The 21544-nt window shown below is 34.6% G+C and overlaps 1 protein-coding gene across 2 annotated transcripts in view; it reads right to left on the bottom strand.

Annotated features, from left to right (window-relative positions):
* Window positions 1-16355, bottom strand: part of LOC118184546 (polypeptide N-acetylgalactosaminyltransferase 13-like) — a 558492-nt gene extending 542137 nt beyond the window's left edge. For both annotated transcript variants that reach the window (XM_085813176.1, XM_085813209.1), the window contains exon 1: window positions 16074-16355. The gene's annotated coding sequence lies outside the window, so the exon portion shown is untranslated. The remainder of the gene's footprint in view (window positions 1-16073) is intronic.
* Window positions 16356-21544: the final 5189 nt, after the last annotated feature.

Here is a 21544-nt window from a genome sequence, read left to right as displayed (position 1 = left end):
TTTCATCCTGAACTTTACGCACTTGCTTTCCACGCTTTGGCCTAGCTAGACTGCTGTCTGTCTGCTGCTGCTTTCTTGCTACAAAGTTATCAAAAATGTAAGCCTTTTGGAGCAGGCACATTTAATGTGCCGATTTGTGTGTATCCGCAACATGTTGCCAAAAATGAAACTGAAGATTTAATCTGCATTCGCCTCCAATTTCCTGGTCATTGCTTTCTGAGTTTGAATCTATTACAATTCTGCTCTTCAACTCTTCTATGACAACTCTGCTACGTGCTCCTGAATTTATTACATATATATTACATATATTATATGTAAGATGTAACAAAATACGATAGTTGCGCTAAGAAACGATTGGCAAACCTCAAAATTAACTATTCTAGATTTTATGTTCTCCCAAATTCGAGATCTTTCCATGTTACATAACGCTCCTTGAAAAATGAAATTAAACCTAAAATTAACCAATCACAGATTAGTTGTACTTATGCATCATACTTAATATAAATACTCTTCGTAAGCAACACGTCATTCCTTTTCCTAGCTTCCGCTATGCCAACAACTGTATGCTGCTATGCCCTTCTTTGTCCTCATTATAAGGTGACGTAACGTGTATATAAAAGTTATTGTAATTTAGAAGTTATGATTTAGAAGTATTTTATCTACTAAGAAATGATTTGATATGTTCAAAAATAAAGATTGATGATTCGTAAAATCCACTTTTGTTATTGTCGTCTGTACGCCTTTCTACTCAACTCTGTCTACAGCCACAAGTTAAAAGTCCCGGATTCCTCCTACGAAATACTACATATATAAATATATATATTATTGGTGCAGGCAATTGTAATAGAAAAGGGAGGTGCACAGCTACATGTTATAGCAATCCCATATACAAAATTTCAACGTTCTACGGCTACTCGTTCTACGTCAAAAGGAAATCTCTTCTGAATCCATTTTAAATCCAATTTACAAGCCTTTTTTTTGGCAAAAACAGTCCTTGATTCTGTCCGACCGTACACATGCCACGAGAAAACATCGTTAAGTTGCATTCGACAGCGGTTGAAATGGATATTTTCTTTGACATATGATACACGAAATCTTTCGCGATTACAATACTTCCTTTACTTCGTACAAGGAAGTAAAAATGTCTTATTCATCAGAGCTTTAATATTAAGAAGATATTGAATTCGGAAAATGTTTTCAAGCTCTCTGCTTAGAGAATTCCTTTGATAATTTTCCTCTGAAAAACTCAAAAATAAATATTTGAAAAAAAAATTTATCGGAAATAATTTTTTTGCAATAAGTAATTCAGTATTTTCGTATTTTTTGCACTTTAAATAATTTGCAATAAAGTCACGAAATAATAAAACTAATACTACTAATTCATGAAAGGAATAATTTAATTACTTTGCCAATTAATAATGCGTTATTATTATCTTTAATGATGAAAAATAGATTTGTTTTCTGAAGTTTTCCAATATTAAGTGAGACTATTAAAAAGCTTGAAATGGAAACTTTAAAAAACAAATAAAATTCCGGCTTCCGCAAAATACCACTTTCGAAGGTTAAAAATAAAAAATGCATATAATTATCAGAAACAGAACAGTTTTTGCACTCGAAGTGACGTTTCTGAAATAGCTTATTAGCACTTAAAGAAGATTTTATTGCATGAGCGCACATCTTAAGCATACTGTACGTGAAATTATTTTTCACTTGGATTAAAGAGCAAGGAACTGTTTTTGGAAAAGAGCCAAACAGAAAAGTGTATTTGCAAGGATAAAAGAACAAAAGGAAGAAGGCACGAACAATAAAAATTCTTAACAAATTTAATTATCATTTACTTATTTAGTTGATTGGCCTGGCAGAATATGATGAATGATACAATTAATGCCTCGCATAGAAAAATTTGGCTTCTTTGAGTGATGAGGCATCAATACCAACAGCGACAAATTTGGAGACTTTTTAATTTCGATTTTGGCTCATGATTAATATGATTATAGAATCATCTAGTCAGCAGAGAGTTTTAATAATGGAAATTTGAATTTTGATAGAAGAGCACTCACAAAATTTCTTTGTCACAAAAGACAAAGAAATTTCTTTCCGCGATATTACTTAAAGACTGGATAGAAAATACATAGCTGTAGTTTTTAGTCCAAAGGGGCTTTGTCCCTGATAAACTATTGTTTTCGTTTTGTGATTTTGCATTGAAACACTATAAATGGCTGTCTCACTTTTCAAACTGTCGCCACCAAATATTATCGCCCTATATTATATTTGAAGAAATTAAATAATGAAGAGTCTGCATAAATGTATGCATGTTTCTCGCATTGTGATAAAATAACGGTACCTTGAGCCATCGAATCTTAAATGACGTAATCCTACTGCGAAAATGCGCATGTGGAAGATCAAATGTGAAATTTGGAATTTGTTTTATGATCGATTTCATATTTTGTAAAACTAAAGAATTTTTGATTAACAAACTCAGGGATTTCAAAGCGAGCAATGGCAACGTTGTACAGAATAAACATTTTTATCTACAGCGTGTGAGACTGTGTATCGTAAATTCTAAAGATATGTTCAATCTAAAACTATTTTGCGATATTGCTCTTGAAATGAATTTTCTGGAAATAGTTTTTAAGTAAGAAGAATGTGATATTTAATAAATAAAGGTAACACACAAAATGTTTCAAAAACGCCCCTTCGGACGTAATTTAAAATCTGAAACATTTCAAATTTTTTTATTTTATTTTATTTTTTTTAAATTTTGAAATTACAAGAAGCAACAAAACGTTTCTTTAAATTATTATAGAGAGTGCATTCGAAAGGGGAGCTAGGCCATTCGAAAGGGGCTCAGGGAAAACAGTGATAAAAATTCTATAACAAGAGGAAATGAAAACAAATTTTTACATGCCGTACTTTTATGTTTCAAACAGCTTTACAAGAGGTGTTGGATCTCCTCCCACCTGTACACACAGTACAACACGGCATTGCACGTTTACGAATGTTGCTGCCAGAATGTTGGATGCATTGCCTAAATTTTACGGCAGATATTCTGACGTAACTAGTCGATGGTGCATGGTTTGTGCTTGTACGCATTACCTTTAAGGCGATTCCATAGGAAAAGTCAAGGAGGGTCAAGTTTGGAAAAATGATTCCACCGCAGTCACACTCGTTATAGCATGTGGGATGTTGCCCAATTTTCCTGGTACCAGCCAAGTGTTAGCTTCTAACCATCCAGTTGATTGACAAATTCATGAAACAGTGTCTGGTACACTTCATTGGTGACGTTAGTATAAAAGACTTTGGCCCAATCATGCGCTGCTGTGTAATGCACAGAACACGCCCACCTTCTGGAAATGAAGGGGCTTCTCAACGACAGCACGTTGGTTGTCACTAACCCATAAACATGTGTTTTGTTAGCTCACATATCCTTATCGATATACCCAAGGTAACAAAAGGGCCGAATCTTTAGCTAAAAACGTCACAAGTCACCCTTCCATCGATTCAGAGATCCCATTTTCTATAGTCGCTGCCAAACACAAGATCTTCTGCGACTTCATGTCCATCTGGCAAACTCGCTGGGACGACCCAGAAAACACCGGTCGACACACCTACTCCATCTTTCCCGTGGTTTCCACCAAAAGGTTCAAAACAGATTTCTATCTATAACAAGCTTTCACAAATCACGGAAGATTTCCCGCCTACCTCAGGATCAAAGATCAAGGAAGTTCGCGTTACGGAGTTCTTACGCATAAACGCCTTTACCTCCATATCATCTGAAGAATAAAATGTCATCATCAAAAGAGGGAATTTTCTAACACGGTAAAAATTTTGTTAAGCCGAAAAAAGCTTTTAAAAATAAGTTTCTATGAACTTTTAAGAATAAGCAATCTTTGCGAACGTCAACTTCGCGGAGGCCTACCTCAGTAGGCTCTGCCATCAAAACGTCAAATGCGCCTGCGATGCCTCAGCTTCTTCAGCAGACGTTTCACATTACATCCACGGCTGTCCACTCACTTCTCCCATCAGAGCCTTCCTTCCAAGCTCCAAGGATCACATAGCCTCCAAGACAGGATTACTACGGACAGCGGGGCGTCAGAACCATCATAGAAAGTATGTCTATATAATTATAGAAATATAATTATAGATATATAATTATAGCAGATAACCAGGTCTAGGCATCTGACAAAGCGTAAAGGCAGCAAGCCTTCATTCATGTATATATGCAAATACATCTAATCTAACTAACCGTCTTTGCTAATTTTGCACTAAAATACCCAAAACATTTAAGTTGGAGCACCCAACAAAAGTAATACACTAATGTTAAATCTGTTTATTAATAATAAGGTTGAAAATTCTAAACAACCAAAAACGTTTGCTGGTGCAACAATCAGGATAACATGACTGACGTGTAGTGCCCATTGAGAGGTGAAGCAGGCGGAATAATAATAAATAAAGTAAAATAATAATTCACGCATCTTGACAAGTGGAACTACGCTTCATCACAATACAACGTATACTCTAGCAGCAGCATACATAAAAATGCAACGCCAAATTGAACTCTATATACATGGGGGGAGTTCACTTCCCCCCCATGTATATAGAGTTCAATTATATATAGAGTTTATAGAGTTTAGTACCTCTTGTAATGTATTTTCCTTTCTCAAACATAAAGGCATGTCATGTAAAAATTTGGTTTCATTTACTCTTGTAATAAGATTTTTATCACACTTTTCCTGGGGCAACTTTTAATTGGGACACCCTATTTTTTTTTCATGCGTATGTTCAGTTACAGAAACTTTTCTAAAGATTTCTATTTAATGTAATAATGCCGCAATAATTACTTTAATCAACTTGTTGCCTTTAGTTAAAAAATTAAGCCTAGGAACTATTTTTATTTATTTTTACGAACAGAACACCCATATTAGTGGCTGCCCAGTATTTGTGTATATGTGTATGAGATTATGGCAAAGCCTCAAAGGCTATATGCCTAAAGGGAGTGATGCCTTCGTGGAGGACTTTCTAAGGGAAACTGGCTCGTATACTTGTTACAAATGGAGGAAACCACGAAAACGCCCATGCCCGTTTGCGATATTCGAACCTCGGACCGAACTACCAGTTTTCAGCGACTTTACCGCTCGGCCGCTGGTTGGCCTAGTGGCTGCCCAGATCGTATTACAAAGTACGTTAAATTTACTATTTAAATTACTAATTTATTTCCAGTAGAAAAATTTAAGAACTGAAAAATGTTGTCTAATAAAAAATTATTTTCCCAAATGATGGAAATTAAATTCTATTTAATATTCAGCAATGTCCCTGCAGACACTGAACAAACAAACCCTCAACTATTCGAACAAATTCCTTTCAACACCTGATTCGAAATTCAATTACCTTTAAAGAATATTTAGTGAAAGAACAGTTAAAACCCTCAAGCAGTTGAACAAAAAAAAAAAAAAAAAAAAAACTTTTTGTAATGAAAAATAATTTTAAAATGAAATGCTTTCCTCGATGATGATTATTGTCGTTAAATAATCGCCAAATAAAAAACAAAAGCTTTTGTAAAATATTTAAAAGCTTTTCATAACTAGAATGTTTAAGCTTTATCGCTAAAATTCTCTGCAATAGATATTAAAATCTACACTTTAGATTTATTAATAAATAAAATACTGGAAACTTTTACAGAAAATTTTTATTAACATTCATACATACCAGCAATCTTTATTTCTGATCAAATGCTATGAAACATAAAAGAAAAGATTCGCGTAATTGAAAAGCATATTTAGATTATTTTAAGTAAAAAACTGTCTTCTAAAGAAATGATTTTGTTGAAAATAAACAGGAATGAAATCATTCAAATACTGAATATTCACGCTGTCACCCCTTCCCCTTCAAAATCATATATTTATTTCAGTTTCCTTTATTTTTATCAGGCCCACCAGCGGCCGAGCGGTAAAGACGTTGAACACTGGTTGTTCGGTCCGAGGTTCGAATCCCGCGAACGGGCTGGCTGTATGGGCGTTTTCGTGGCTTTCCCCATGTGCAACGTGTATACGAGCCAGTTTCCCCTAGAAAGTCCTCCACGAAGGCATCCCTCCCTTTAGGCAGATAGCCCTCGTGTGCTCTGCCGTAATTGAATAATCCAATCCTTTATTTTTATCTCTTCCTACGAGTGCTTCGAAAATACTACATAATAAAAGACATTACAAAATCATGTCAATTATTAATTTTACTTACCGTAAAACTTTATGCAAAGGTTAGAGATATAAATTTTTTCGTTCCAAAAATTCCACAGTGGGTTTTTTTGTGAATAAGCACGAATGAGGGTCCCCAAAATACAATTTTGCTGTTTTCAGAATTGTATCTGTCTATATGTGTGCGTTTGGCGATGTTTTCTTCCGTGATAACTCATGTGTCAACATCCCTAAAACTTCTGTTTTCCGTATATAAACCATAATATATCGTTGCAGTTATGAGAGCGTTGTTTACTGATATCTAAACGTCGCGGGGATACATGTGAAGATCAAAATTTATTTCGATTTTGCTGATACTATACAAATAACAAGGAAGGAAATTAAATTATCGTATTCGCTTCAAAGTATTTATTTCTATATAAAATAAAAGGAAGATACTGTCTCTGTGCGTGTGCGTCTTTCGTTCGTGCTGCGCATAAACTAATAGACTAAGGGCTACTAAATTTGGTACATAGGTGCATCTAGTGCATCAGTGCACCTCGAAGCGACTTTTGCAAATACCATTGTTGCTGATATATCCACTGTTACCACTATTGCTGATATCAGAACTGTTGCCATCAGAACAATGAGGTCGATAATTCTGTGCAGTTTTTACTTCCTTGTACGAAGTAAAAAGAAAGTATTGTAATCGCGAAAACTTTCAGGCAGCATATTTCAACGAAAATATCCATTTTGACCGCTATCGAATGCAATATAACGATGTTTTTGCGTGATATCTGCACATAAGGACAGAATAAAAGACTCGTTTCCTCCAAAAAAATTATAAAACTGGTTTAAACTATCTCGCATAACTCAAAAACGAGTAGCCTCAGAACGTTGAAATTTTGTATATAGGACTGCTATAACCTGTAGATGTGCACCTCGTATTTTGGTTGCAATCGGTCGCACCAAAAGTATATAAATATATTTATATATATAGCCACTCTGTTACCCGGCTCAGTGATCTCAGTTTCTTTACTCTTATATTTTTGTAAATTGTACATTTTTTGCTTTATAAATGATTGAATCATGTTGTTTTTATCTTCCGGTCAAAGTTTTTATGCCTTTAGTAAATCTGTATGCAATATTTTTAAAATTATCAACAATTTTAAAATTGTTTAAGTGCGGCTAAGCCTGTTTTTTGATGGCGGCCATTGATTGTGTACATTTGAAATAGCAGACTAGTGGATTTATTGCCAATCTAAAGAAACTTAGCTGTGCAACAACAAAGATAACGCCTTCATTTATTACTGCCAATTAAATCATGCTTAATCCTTTCTAGAATTTTTTCGAGGAAATAAGTGTTTAAGATTTACTTCGTAATTTTTAATACATATATTTTGAGTTTTTATGTATTTTTGCCTTCTCGCGAAGTGAGAACTGAATTAATTGAAGAGAAATACTCAATCGTCTGTGAAAAACTGTTTCTTTTTTGTTTTGTTTGCTTAATTTCTTTTATACATCATTCTAGCTTTGTCATAGTATTTGAATAGAACATGTGCAACGATTAGATAATTCCATTCATTAAATGATATAAATTTTGTGCATTATGAGTTATAATATGAACGAAATATATAAGTTAACTCTTATATAATTATTGGATTATATAACAGTTCAATCCAATAAGTTTAAATGAAATGCAAGGAAAAAATGCGTATAATTTAATATTCCGTACAAGGAAGTTATGTGGTGTACACATCAGATTTTTTAATTTAATGTTACCCTTGGATATTGGACGTTTGTCGAAAGGTACTTGGAGAAGACATTTGTGGAGAGGACGTTTGTTTTCCGGTATATTTAAAAGGCAGACGAAGGCTGGATGCATAGCGGCTAGTTTTAAATATTTTAAAAACATTTGTTGTGTGACTTATCTCACTTATCTAACAGTAACTTCAGAACAAGCCCACGAAATTCAACGAAGCAAGGAGTGCAAGGAATTCGCCTGTCGTTGGCAACAGCTTTGAGCAACATAAAGATGACAGTACGAGTTCGTTCAGTTACGCAACCAATTTTGGCGAACAGCCCTCCGGTGGGAGGGTTACGAGAGCCCCCCCTCTTCCGCCATTACTAGTCTCTCCAGAGAACTTTCGGCTCGCCCATATTTAGAGTGCCCCATGCCGCACAGACACTATACATGTACCGAATCCGGGCTGTCGGTACCGAAGTAGACTTCCCTAACCGCTATACCATCTGGGCTGCTTAAAAACATTTAATTTCCTTTGATTAAAACCCAATTAAATTATATGCAATTAAACTGCCCAATAAAATACAATTTTTTATAAATAAAAATGTAATGGCAAGCATTTGATTATGTTGGTATAAATTTAGAGAAACCAAGATTCAAACATACAGCTGATCACGTACATACAAATAAACATATACAGTTCAATACTTATTGATTGATACCAAGGGTCTCCCGCCATTCTTCCCCTACGACCAATCTCCCGAGGCTCGCCGCCTTTATAGAGTGCCCCATGCCGCACAGACACTATATAGTATTTAGAAACATCCATGCCTTCTCTGGGATTCGAACCCGGCCCTTCGGTACGGCAGTCAGAGTCGCTAACCCGGTTGGGCGGCAAAGTGTCGGTAAAAAAATATGATAATTAATACAAATTTATGCAATCTGGAATTATTAACACTAAACGAGAAGCTTGTCGCCCCGCAATTGCTTCCTAAACTTACTAAGTTTTGATTATAAATTAGTAAAGAAGGTGGCAAAATGACCTATGACAACTAACTTTTTTTTTTTTAAATATCTCAGCGATGTTTGTGAATAAAAGTACAGAAGTTTGTTTCTAACTAATTTCAATCAGCATATTCAAAAACGATCTACGGATGCAACGAATTCTCGGACGATGTAACAAGAGCAATTGCACGCAGGGGGGGGGGGGAGATATCCATATAGGTAATTGGAAAGGCTGTTGGCAAAATAAGCTATTGCACCCGACGGCAAAACTTCTAAGACTGACCTGTGGATTAGTTCGGTTTATTTAATTACGGCAAAACGCTCTAGGTATATCTTAGCTAAGAGAAAGGATGGCTTCGTGGAGGAACTTTCAAAGGAAATTGGCTCGTATATATGTTACACGTGGGGTAAACCACGAAAATAACAGCTATGCAGCCAGCTCAATCGTCGGGATTCGAGCGCCGGATCGAACTACCAGTGTTCAGCGATTTTGCCGCTGGAGGACACTGGCCTATGGACTTCATATATAAGCGAAATATTCCGTTTCACAGAATTCCCCGCCCCCTTTCAGACATAAACACTTTTTCCGATACTATATTTCGAACATACGACGAGCCAAATGTCGGTAATTCGTAAAATAAACGTTAATGAAATCATGCTTTCTCCGAAAATTGTTAGCGTCAAAGCAAAAAAAAAGAAACGTCCCGCTTCTGGAAATGTTGTTGCAAGCAGCCGGGAAACTTCCCGTTACGTATTACGCAACAGCAAATTACAAGGACTACTGGTCAAGTGCAAAAAGCGCGAGAGCGACGGGAATATCGTCTCGCAGAACCGATCGCAATCCAGAAACCCACAACTTTTCTTCCGGAAGTGTGACAGATTAAAAGCACAGCTTTAAATATTCTTCTTCCCGCGACATCATTGACGCGGATTATTTTTCCCTATTTCTTCGTTTTTTCGAGGAAAAATCTCGAAGCATCAACATTCCTTCCTTCTCATTTAACTAACGGCAGGAACTTAATACGTTAACATTCTTTCGTAATCTATAACGAAGAAAGAAATAACTATTCTTAATTAGTTGCCGTATCATCGTAAGAATATTTTTGTAAATTACTAAGTGTCAAACATATTTATCATTTTATCGTGAAAAGTATCAATTTTCTTTCTTTTGTTTTTGTTTTGTTTTGGAAAGGTCTTGATTCGACCTTCTTAATTTTGCTTTTTAAATCTTTCTTAACATCCTCTTTATTTAGTTCTGACACATTTTGTTAATTTTCGTGTTATAGAATACTAGAGGCGTCCAGTGAAATCACCACCCATAAACCTCACCATTTGCCCACGAGCGCCCGAGCGGTAAAGCCGCTGAACACTGGTAATCCGGTCCGGGGTCCGAATATTGGAGAACGGGCAGAATGAATGGGCGTTTTTGTTGTTTTCTGCATGTGTAACGTGTATACCAGCCAGTTTTCTTGAGAAAGTTCTCCACAAAGCCAACCCTCCCTTTAGGCCGATAGCCTTAATGCGTTTTGCCATAATCAGATAAACCAAACCAAACTAAGTCCAAATAAAGTGCGCTATAAAATGCTATTAAATGAAAGGTACTTTCTGCCAAGTACTAATAATCTCAGTCAAAATACATCACTTGAGAAAATGTGACAAAACAATACTGTTTTTCTATCAGCAACGGAAAATGTTAGCAAATAAAAACAAGGGTATAATAAAAATCTGAAAGGTTTCAGATTTTTATTCAAATTTTTATTCACGTCCAAAGGGGCGTTTTTTTAACATTTCGTCTGTTACCGTTATTCATTAAATATCACGTTTTTCGCACTTAAACCATAAAATTCAGTTCAAGAGCAATATAGCAAAATAGTTTTAAATTCAGCCTATCTTTAGAATTTCCGATACAGAGTCTCGCGAGCTAGAGATAAAAATTTTTTTTCTGTTCAGCATTGCCATGGCTCGCTTTGAAATCCTCGAGTTTGTTAATTAAAAATTCGTTAAAGTTTTAAAAAATATGAAATCGATCATAAAACAAATTCCAAATTTGGACTTCCACATGCCCATATTCGCAGTAGGATTAAGTTATTCAAAATTCGATGGCTCTATCTACCGTTGTTTTATCAGAATGCGAGAAACATACATACATTTATGCAGATTTTTCATTATTTAATTTCTTCAAATATAATGCAGGACTCTAACATTTGGTGGCAACAGTTTGAAAAGTGAAACGGACATTTATAGTGAACAACGCAAAATCGTAAAACGAAAACAATAGTCCTTCAGGAACAAAGCCCCTTTGGACTAACAATAACCTAAGTTTAAAAATTTTAGAATTTTGGCTTAATGAGATTGTTATTACCAACAGTAACTAATAACGTCATCAAGCCAAAATTCATTAAGCTGTAAAATATTGCATACAATAAAGGTGCTTCTTACGAGCTGCCTACTATGATAGTTTTGATACTTCAGACGCAAGAAATATGTTAGCAGGTACAATAATAAAAAATTTGGCTTATTATAGGGGGGAAATAGCACTAGTCAGCATTGTCGATTTTACAGCATTCTAGAAAATTTCGAATTTTATTCCATCGTATGCACGAATTTTCGAAGCAAAATTTTTGCATTTAAAGTGTACACTCCAGTTTTAAATAGTAAAGCCCAACAACTGACTAAATGGCTGAACATGCAATGGCGCGCCTGGATTCTATTCACGAGGGCTGAACGGGCTCAGCTGCAAAAAATTTCTGTTATTTTTACGTGCATAATATAACTATGGCAAATGTAAGGAATGCAGAACATTGTTTGAAATATAAACATGGCCCATTTTCATTGATGAATATTTATATGGAGGGTTTATATTAGAAAGAGAGCTTTCTTGTACACTTACAGTTATCTTAGTTTTTTTATTTATTTATTTATTAAAACTATATATCCTTAACAGGTAATTAAAGGTTGACCATATCCCCCTCCCCTTTAAGCTATGAAGAGGGAATTTTCCCCTTGGTTGGGAAACCGTGGTCCTATAATACTATTAAAATAATGGTATTTGAGATACCATTTTACTTTAGGGAAGAGAACCAAGTGCCAAATCTGGTAAACAAGGATGAATGGTTGAGAAATGGGACACTTTTCCTTGCTAGAAACGGTCTGACTTTTGGTTTGGCTTGCTTTTATTAGATTATGGCAAATCACTCGAGGACTATCTGCCTTAAGAGAGAGACACCTTCGCGGAGGTATTTCTAAGGGAAACCTCGTATACACAACACAAATGTGGAAAACCACGAAAACGCACATGCAGCCTACCCGTTCGCGGAATTCGAACGTCGAAACGAACTATCAGTGTTCAGCGAATTTACCGCTCGGCCGCAAGTGGGACGAAACTGTTTGAGGAGAATGGAATACTGTGATGCACACTGTCACGCAGTAGGAAATGCGAACAGTTTTTTTTAACACCTTCCACGAAACATTTTCGGCAACATTTGTTTTTACAGATGTTGCTTTCGATAACTGCCGTTCGAAGTGATAGTTGACTTCTTTTCTGCAAGAACTTTTTCCATGTTCTCATTCGTTCCAGACGGCAAGTTGGATCCATCATTTAAATTTTTATGTCTGTGAAAAATCCTCTGATGAACACCAATGAAAACAAGCTGAGATGTCATTGGAATAACTGCTGTCAATTATTGTTTGGCTAGAATTAGAAATCAAATCAGTTCTAAAGCTTTCTAAACATATTATATACACTAAATTTGGAGAAAAAAAAAAAATCTGAAAGATTTCAGATTTTAAATTACGCCTAAAAGGGCGTTTTTTTAACGTTTTGTCTGTTACCTTTATTTGTTAAATATCATGCTCTTCATATTTAAACCAAAAAGTTCAGTTCAACAGCAATATCGCAAAATAATTTTAAAATGAGCATATGTTTAGAATTTCCGATAGTTCCGTGCGGAGATAAAAAGTTTTTTTTCGTAGAGTGTTGCCATTTCTCGCTTTTAAATAGTTGAGTTTGTTAATCAAATATTCGTTGAAGATTCACAAAACATGAAATAGATAATAAAACAGATTCCTAATTTGGTCTTCCAGATGCCCATATTCGGATGGAAACATACATTATTCAAAATTGGATGGCTCTAGGTACCGTTGTTTTATCACCCGTTGAATGTTCAAATAATAGTTGGACGAACAGCCCTTGGCGGCAATGTATGCTTAAATTCGCCGAGGGAAGGAGTGGTAGAGGTTCCTAATGTCCTTCTGTGACACATTCTGCCAGGCATTCATCAGTTGTCGCTCCAGATCTGCGATATTTTGTGGTACCCGAATCTGGCGGCCTACTATGTCCCAGAAATGGTCGATTGGTGAAAGGTCTCGTGACCTTGCTGGCCAAGGAAGAGTATCAACCATACGGAGACAGTGCAGAGATATGTGAGTGGTATGTAGCCTGGCATTATTTTGTTGGCAAATGGCCCCAGGATGACGTGCCATGAAGGGTAATGCAACCGGCCGCAGGATGGTATCAACATATCGTTGAGCTGTTAAAGATGTACGGAGGATGACTAAAGATGACTTGCTGTCATAAGAAATAACGCCCCACACCATCACACCAGGTGTTATAGCTCTATGCTTTTGTAAAACAAAGGCTGATTGGAACCGCTGGCACTGTCCCCTCCAGACACGAACATGGTGGTCATCTCCTTCAAACTGAAGCGGGATTCATCGCTGAACATTATACGATGCCAGTCTGGTGGCAGCCATAATGATCGGCTGCGACACCACTCCAGACAACTCCGTCGATGTTGTGGAGTCAAAGGCAAACGTCTTAAAGGCCTCTGTGAGCGTCACCCCACCTCAGACAAGCGCCGTGAGATGGTGGACCGTACCAGGGATGTATGGACGTGGCTGTAATGCGTTGAATAGTCGACAATGATACCGCTGGGGCGATTCGGGCCTGGCGAACAGTCATCCTATCTTGCCTCGCATTTGTGATCCTTGGCCTTTCAGAGCCTTTATTTCGTCGGCAATTTCCTTGTAGCAACCGCTGCTGACAACATCTTTGCACAGCATTGTCTGTACGCTGCAGGTGGCGGCCTATTACTCTGTGTTACCACTCAGCTTCACGCAATCCTACATTTCGACGACGTTCGAAGTCGTTTAGTTGTCTGTAAGGTCTTCGATATCGTCGTTAAGACATCTTTAGTTGCTTCTTTACGGAATTACAATAGCAGCAACAAAAAAAGATAAATTTTCCGCCTCTGTTACTGGTTTTATATTTTGTGAATTGCGCTATGATCGCAATTCCTTGAAACTTTGATCGTTGGCATGTTCGATCAAGATGTGTTTGCATACCAAATTTCGTCGTGATCGCAAAACTCCTTTTTGGTGCTTCGATTTTTTTGCAAAAGAGTGTATTAATAGAAATAGGATTAAACTAAAAAAATTCGAAACACACGTTTTTTTTTAAAAAAAAAAAAAGAAAAAAATCTGAAAGGTTTCAGATTGTTCTGAAAGGTTTCCAAAAGGGTTTGTTAAGGTTTTTTACCCTCTCCCTGACCTCGCAAGTCCACCAGTTTGCTGTTACACTCATTCCTAATAACCCATTTTTTTCTCGTCTTTTTATCTTAATTTTTAGCTTTATTATTAAGCATAATTTTTCCTCGCACATAGGACTTAATATATATTTTTCTGTTTTCTTTCTTTTTTTTTTTTTCAACGTCTTTTTTCAGTTTATATCATATCACTGTTCAGTTTTCTTACTAAAATGGCTTTAGAAAACTTCTTTTTGACTTTTTATTATTAACGTTTTGTGTGTTTCCTTTATTTATAAAATAACACGTTATTGGCGCTTACATAACATAAAATTCTATTCAACGTCAATACCACGAAATATTTAAAACAGCATAAGTTTAGAATTTCCGATAGACAGTCTCGCGAACTGGAGATAAACTTTTTTTTTTTTCTTGTACAGTGTTCGCGTGCTGGCTTTGAAATCGCCGAGTTTGTTAATAAAAAATTCGTTAAAATTTTACAAACTATGAAACAGACAATAAAACAAATTCGGAATTCAAAATTCTGGCTTTCAAGTGCCTATGTTCAGTTGGAGGGCTATGTTATTCAGAATTTGATGGCTCTAAATACCGTTGTTTTTTCACAGTACGAGAAGTATGTATACATTCATGCAAATTATTTATTATTTGATTTCTTTAAATATAATACGGGGCTATAATATTTGGTGGCAACAAATTGATTAGTGATATTCCGTTTTAGTGATTCAACGCAAAAAGCCTTTTTTGAGACTAATATCTCATTCGGGATTGATGTAAATTTTGGGCTAAGAAAGACATTTCCCTTTTAAGAGGTGAAAATTGGATCAAACTTTTCAAACATACCTAATAATCTAAATTAAAAAAACAGTTTCATATTGTTTGTTCTCAGCATTAAAAACTCTTGGCATAAATAAGCTGTTACCTTTATGTATTAAATTATTATTTTTGCATTTAATAATTATATAGTGTAGAAAAATATTCCTATGCTGAAAGCTAAAATATTGGTTACGAAAACGGTTAAAGGATGACTCTTTCGTGATGACAATCCATCAGACACAAAACTCAAATGAATCATTGTTTGGGAATAGTAACAGCTTTTAAAAATTATCTACCAAACAGGTAAACTGGATATTTTAGTAAATGTTTGACCAGCAATAAATATATCAATTTAATAAATCTAGCAATCTGGTATTCATTCAGATCACGGTGTTGATTGTCAACATTAAATTCTATAATAATTCAGCAACTGATTATTATTGCTCAAATAAATTTTAATTACTTCGAAAAGAGCATGAAGAGAAGGAAAAATTTTAAACAAATAAAATATTTATGTATCTAAAAACTACTATTCCTTTTTCATGTGTACAAATCTAAGAATACTTTTTTAACGCATTTAAAATAATTTATGGCTTTAAAAGTGTTCATAAACAAAAATTAATATTATCGATACGAATTAAATAACTTTATGTTACACAAACATAATTTGCATTAATTTTATAAAATATTTTTTTTTCCTTATTTAAAATTCTACGCACAGAAAATAGCTATTATGGCACATGACAATGTTTACTCATTAAAAACAACTCTTCGTAGAATATGAAATAAAAATAATCTTACCTTTTATGCTTTTCTGAGCAACAATCACAAGATAATAACTGCGTCTATATCCAAAACTATTAACTATAACTTTTACATGACAGTGCATGCATGTGCAGTAATTTCCCGTCAATTAGATACTTGCGACTAGGTGAGCGAAAATTGATGCCGATTGAGCCGCGTCAAGCAAACAGTGGAATCAGACAGACGATCCAAGCCGCGATGTTGCCAATACAGCAATTGAAATGTTGCTGACAGCGGTACGCTGATTATAATTGAGACGTAACCTTTACAGAGCCTCGACTGCTTCTGCCGCCGATTCGTGCTTCCGCAAACGCATCAGTGACCATCAGATGGCGCTGCTGGAGAACAAGTGGAACTGCCGCACAGTAGAACTCGGGTTGCGTAATTCGTTTTGACCACCGCAGAACTTTTTTTTTTTTTTTTTAACTTTGATAGGCATCAAGAAACTATAATAATTAATTTAAACAATTCAAATGCGTATCGTAAAATAGTACAGTAATACAATCGTCAACTGGCAAACATGAGTGTTTGGTAAAGTTGTATATTTTCAGACTAAGCGAATCCGAGATCAGCTGAGTTCGAATCGAGAACATGCTGAAAAAAGGGACTCATAAGACCTTAAAACCCATAAGATCTTCGAATATGGTGACTGTTGCAAGAATTGGGATAACTTATTTATTTTAAAAGCAATTACTTCCAACTTTTTACAGCTGACTACGTAATATAGCTGCTTTCTGAAATAGTAATCAGAAAGTTTGTGTTACCACAAATATTTTTATAATTTATTCAGCTTTGTGACAAAATTTTTCGTCATGTTTCCACCTTGCGAGCACACTTTAAAACTTTCTGTTGCATAATTTGATTCCATATTTAATATGTATCTTTTATAACATTTGGAAACTACCGTGAACCAAAAATTCTAAGAATTTCATGTTAAAGTTTTATTTTATTTGAAGTTGAATTTAAAAAATGTATTTTATTAAAAAATCTGTAATGTTTTCGTGCATAAAAATTTTAATATTAAAATATTCATCATATTTTTGGTTCATTTAGAAGATAGTGCCCATATAAAGAATTCCATCAACTTTCAAGTATATACTATTAGCGATTTTTAAAATATCATGCGCGCAAGGTGGAAATATGACGAAAACGTTTGTCACAAAGCGGATTAAATTGCAAACATCTTTGTGGCAACACAAACTTTCTAATTACTATTTCAGAAAGCAGCTATATTATGTAGTCAGCTGTAAAACGTTGGAAGTAATTGCTTTTAAAATAAATAAAATATCACAATTCTTGAAACAGTCACATATTCGAAGATCATAAGGGGTTTAAGGTGTATGAGGCCCCTTAAGCAAGTTCCTTTTAGCCAAAAATGGCGATTTGGCCAGAAAGGTTATTAATTTCGTTTAAGCATTTTGCGTTGTTCACTATCAAACGGCCTTTCACTTTTCAAATTCTTGCCACAAAATATTAAAGCCCTGCATTGTATTTAAAGAAATTAAATAATGAGGAATCTGCATGAGCATATGTCCAAAAAAACGCCACCTAGAGACAACAAATTTTGAATAACGCAGTCCTCCACTCAAATATGGGCATATGGAAGGGCGAATTTCGAACTTGTTTTATTATCATTCATATTTTATGTGAAACGTAACGAAGCTTTGATAACAAACTCGCCGATTTCAAAGCCAGCAATGCCAACACTGTACAGGGAAAAAAAAAAAAAACCTTCAGCACTCGAGAGTGTGTATCGGAAATTCTAAAGATATGCTCATTTTAAAATTATTTTGCAACATTGCTACTAAACTGAATTTTATCGTTTAAATGCAAAGGACGTGATATTTAATAAATAAAGGTATCACACAAAATGTTAAAAAAACGCCCCTTTGCACGTAAAATCTGTAACATTTCAGATTTTTCATTTTATTTTATTTTGTAAAACGATTTTAAGTTCGCCAATAATAAATGTGCCATTTGTTTCCTTTATATTTAAAAAAATCTGATGTATGCACCACACGACTTCCTTGTATTGGAATATTAAATTATACGCATTTTTTCTTGCATTTCATTTAAACTTATTGGATTGAATTAAATCTACATCGCGGACAGCGCATAAACCACAATAGAATAAATGTATTCTTTAAAATTCCCTCTAGTATTTGTTTACCATAGCGACACTCTGGCGCTAGATTCACTTAACAGTGTTAATAACTATATACCAGTTAACTTATATAATAATTATATAACGGAAACTAAGTTAACTGTTATATAATCCAATAATTATATAACAGTTAACGTATATATTTCGTTCATATTATAACTCATAATGCAAAAAATTTATATCATTTAAAGAATAGAATTATCTAATCGTTGCCAGATGTTCTGTTCAAATACTATGATAGCTAGAACGATGTATAAAAGAAATTAATAAGCTAGAACGATGTATAAAAGAAATTAAGCAAACAAAGCAAAAAAGAAACAGTTTTTCACAGACGATTGAGTATTTCTCATTTAATTAATTCAGTTCTCGCTTCGCGAGAAGGCAAAAATACATAAAAACTCAAAATAACTATATTACAAATTACGAAGTAAATCTCAAACACTTATTTCCTCGAAAAAATTCCAGAAAGAATTAAGTATGATTTAATTGGCAATAATAAATGAATGCGTTATCTTTGTTGTTGCGAAGCTAAGTTTCTCTAGATTGGCAACAAATCCACTAGTCTCCTGTTTCAAATGTAAACATCAATGGCCGCCATTAAAAACAGGCTTAGCGGCAATTAAACAACTTTAAAATTGCTGATAATTCTAAAAATATTGCACACAGATTTACTAAAGGCATAAAATCCTCAACCGGAAGATAAAAACAACATAATTCAATCATTTTTAAAGCAAAAAATGTACAATTTACAAACATATAAGAGTAAAGAGATCACTGTTGAGATCACTGAGCCGGGTAACAGAATGGATATATATATAAATACATTTATATACGTTTGGTGCTGCCGATTGCAACCAAAATACGAGGTGCACATCTACATGTTATAGCAGTCCTATATACAAAATTTCAACGTTCTGAGGTTACTCGTTTTTGAGTTATGCGAGATACGTACGTACGCTTGTACAGACGCCACGAAAAATTCTCTTCAGAATTAATTTTAAAGCAGTTTTATAATTTTTTTGAAGGAAAAGAGTATTTTATTCTGTTCTTACGTACAGATATCACGCAGAAACATCGTTAAATTGCATTCGATAGCGGTCAAAATGGATATTTTCGTTGAAATATGCTGCCTGAAACTTTTCGCGATTACAATACTTCCTTTTTACTTCGTACAAGGAAGTAAAAAGCATCATTCCGATATGAATGCTATAGTTTCCACTGTGGAATTTTTTTTAATTATTTTTTTTATCCCTTACATCACAAATGCAGAATTCACAGATATTTATAAAAACGGTGCCTTATATGTCCATAATAGCCATAATTAATTTAACATGTAGTCATGTGGTTTATTGTTTTTATTTATTTTACAAAATTTATTGTTTGTATTTGTTTTACAAATGCCAAACATTAAGGCTCTTCAGTGCGTTAATGAGCTCTCCTGTACGTTTTAACAATGTTCTCATACCGAGAAAGTGCAATACAATTATTTAAATGTTCAAAAATCATAGGCTGATTGGAGTCACACAAAATACAGTTTGAGGAAGCCCTCACTCCAATTCTAGGTAGTCTCGCAGTCATATCCGGTCAGACGTCTAAATAAAGCTACCGCTGTCTTTCTCGGAAAACTGGAATTGAAAAGTTGTCTCTTTCCGCAGAATCCTCCATCTCTTATCCTTAGCACGTTGAATCATATCCTGTTTAAGAATTTTCTTAATAATCTTGTTAACAAACAATTTAGTCGTATGAAATGAAAAAAGCGGTCGATTAATGCGTTGCATTATCAAAGTTTCTTTCTAAGCCAACGTAAAAACTTTTTCCTTTCCCATAATTCCGCAGTGGACTGGACTCCACTAGAAAGCAATTCTGTGTGTCATTGCCTTAAGCAAAGGCTACGATTCTACGATTCTTTGGGAACTGTTTTGATTATTCAGGAAAGCTAAAAATTTACTGTTGCAAATTTAAACTTGCACAGTATTAAATTCAGGTTTGGTTTCGAATGACGCATTTGAAATTCCGTGTACATTTCGTAAGATATTAATCATGTTCAAATGAAAGAGGAACACGCCAATATAAAATTTAAAACTGAGCTAGAAAGCAGTTTAGTTTGACATAAATTTTTAATAAAACTATATCAAATTCGATGGCGATACAACTAACTGCCTTTTCTTTAAGAATATATTTTAAAAAAAAAAAAAAAAAAAAAAAAAAAAAAAAAAAAAAACAGCTTTTTTTCGACTACGTTAGCCCTGAATGGGATATTCGTCTGTAACGGCATTTTGAGGCGAAAAACTTAAATGCGTGATCACTTCTCACCTTATCACTTCTCAAATTATTGCCACCAAATGTTATCACCCCGTATTATTTACTGTATTATCATTCGTACATTGAAAAATACAATAATAAAGAACCTGCATAAATGTTTGTATGTTTTTCTCATTGTAAAAAAGCAATGGCACCTATAGCCATTCAGTTTTGAATAACGTAGTCCTCCATCCGAACATGGCTACATTTTGAATTTGTTTTATTGTCCTTTTCATATTTTATAAAACTTTAACGGAATTCTTGATTAACAAACTCAACGATTTCAAAGCGAGCAGTGGTAACACTGTACGATATAAAACATTTTTATGTCCAGCTCCCGATACTGTCTATCGGAAATTGTCAAAGATATGCTATTTTTAAATATTTTGTGATTTTGCTGTTGACTCAAATTTCATGTGGCTTGAGCTCCAAGAATTATTTAATAGTTAAAGTAAACGAACGAAACGTTAATAATAAAAAGACAAAAAAAGTTTTGTAACGCCATCTTTAGTAAGAAAATTGAACACTGATAAGATAAACTGAAAAAGGACAGAAAAAAAAAAAAAAAAAAAAAAAAAACATAAAGATGCTTGCGAACATTAAACGCTGCATCGGGAATTCTAAACACATATTGCCATGTGACTTTTAAAATTTTTGTAATTTAGCTGTTGAATTGAATATGGCGTAAATGCGAAGAAAATAATGGCTAATAACAAAGCTAAAAACTCACACCCCAAAATAAATAAAAGGGTTAGTAGGAATCAGTGTAGCAGCAGTCTGGTAGCCTGCGATCTCAGAGAGACAGGGAAAACCCTTAGCATACCCTTTCGGGCGTCAGTTAAAATCTAAAACCTTCCGGATTTTTTTTCCCCTACGACCATGTTAGTCATATGCTTAATGAAAGTGCAGAAGAAGATATTTTAGACAACTTTAAAGGACTTGTCTGTAGGTTGGCCACCAATTTTTTCTGAATTTTTAGGGACTAAAGAGACATTTTCCTCTT

Source organism: Stegodyphus dumicola, chromosome 1 (assembly GCF_044657685.1).
Source record: "Stegodyphus dumicola isolate Sdum_Otavi_A_Nest chromosome 1, ASM4465768v1".
Classification (NCBI taxonomy): Eukaryota; Metazoa; Arthropoda; class Arachnida; order Araneae; family Eresidae; genus Stegodyphus; species Stegodyphus dumicola.
The sequence above is the reverse complement of the archived record's forward strand: the minus strand, read 5'-3'. Positions and strand labels throughout refer to the sequence as shown.